We start from the raw sequence: 1615 nt of genomic DNA, 5'->3' as shown, positions 1-1615 counted from the left end.
AAGAAGGGATGGAAAACCCGGTTCATCAAGTCCATGAATACTACGGGTGCATTGGTCAATCCAAATGGCATGACCAAGAACTCGAAAGAACTATATCGAGTAAGAAAGGCGGTCTTGGGAATATCAATCTCCCTAACCCGCAACTGATGATAGCCAGAACGAAGATCAATCTTCGAGAAACACTGCGCACCCTGCAACTGGTCAAACAAGTCATCAATCCTAGGTAGTGGGTACCTATTCCGGATAGTGACCTTGTTCAACTCTCTATAATCTATGCATAATCTCATACTACCGTCCTTCTTCTTCACGAAGAGGACCGGCGCGCCCCACGGAGAATGACTCCGGCGAATAAAACCCTGAGCTAATATCTCGTCCAACTGGGTCTGAAGCTCCCTCATCTCAGCTGGTGCCATACGATAGGGGGCGTGGGATATCAGGGCTGTGCCTGGCTGCAACTCAATGCAAAACTCCACCTCTCTCACTGGAGGTAATCCAGGTATGTCCTGAAAGACATCCTGATACTCTGAGACAACTCTAGTCTCCAATAACTCAGCACCCTGATCCCGTCGCATCACCTCCTCGATGTACGCCAGAAATGACAATCATCTCGGACCCGTCGGACGCTCGCAACTTGACTGTCTTCGCAAAGCAGTCAATACTAATATGGTAGGAAGACAACCAATCCATACCAAGGATGACACCGAACTCGGACATACGCAACACTATCAAATCGACTATAAACTCTGACTCGTCTAAACTGACGGTACACCTCCTACAAACGCTCTCCAGAAGCGATACCTCTCCTAAAGGGGTGGAAACAGATAAAAGGGGTGTCTAGAGGCTGGCTACAAGCTGGAGTCTAGCCATAAATGCATGCGATATGAAGGAATGCGACGATTCCGAATCGAAAAGAATACGGGTGGAAAAAGGGATTCACAAAGAACGTACCCTCCAAAACTGCTCCATTAGCTCCATTATCATGCGGAACTAATGCATAAACTCTGCCAGTAGTTGAAAACTGCTCTGCTGCTGGTGCTGGAGAATATGGGACAATCTGCCCCTGGGAAACCTCCTGAACTGCTAGAACCTGCCCTTCAGTCTTCCGTTGCTGCTGAGTTGGACCATTTCCCTTCTGAGCTCTTGTTGGTGCACTACGGCACTCTAATGCCTTGTGTCCGACCTGGAGAATATGAGACAATCTGCCCCTGGGGAACCTCCTGAACTGCTAGAGCCTGCCCCTTAGTCTTCTGTTGCTGCTGAGTTGGACCATTTCCCTTCTGAGCTCTTGTTGGTGCACTGCGGCACTCTAATGCCTTGTGTCCGACCTTGCGACAGTTAAAACAAGATCCTCGGAACTTGTGCTGCTGACTTGCTCTCTGATCCTGTTGAGATCCCTTCTTATGAGGGCTCTACTGATGCTGTTGGGATCCAATCAAGGGTCTCTTGTTCTTGCCCTTGTCTCCGGCGTGCCCTCTCTTAGCACTCCCTTCCTCGTCCTTCTGGAACTTAGCTGTCCCATTTTCTTGAGAAATGGCGGTTTCAGCTACTGGTGGTGGTGGTGTAATGTGATTCGCCACAAGCTCCTCGATTGCTGCTATCCTAGCGACTAGGGGAG

The sequence above is a fragment of the Asparagus officinalis genome, chromosome 1 (assembly GCF_001876935.1).
Source record: "Asparagus officinalis chromosome 1, Aspof.V1, whole genome shotgun sequence".
In the NCBI taxonomy this organism is placed as follows: domain Eukaryota; kingdom Viridiplantae; phylum Streptophyta; class Magnoliopsida; order Asparagales; family Asparagaceae; genus Asparagus; species Asparagus officinalis.
Note: the sequence above shows the minus strand (reverse complement) of the source record.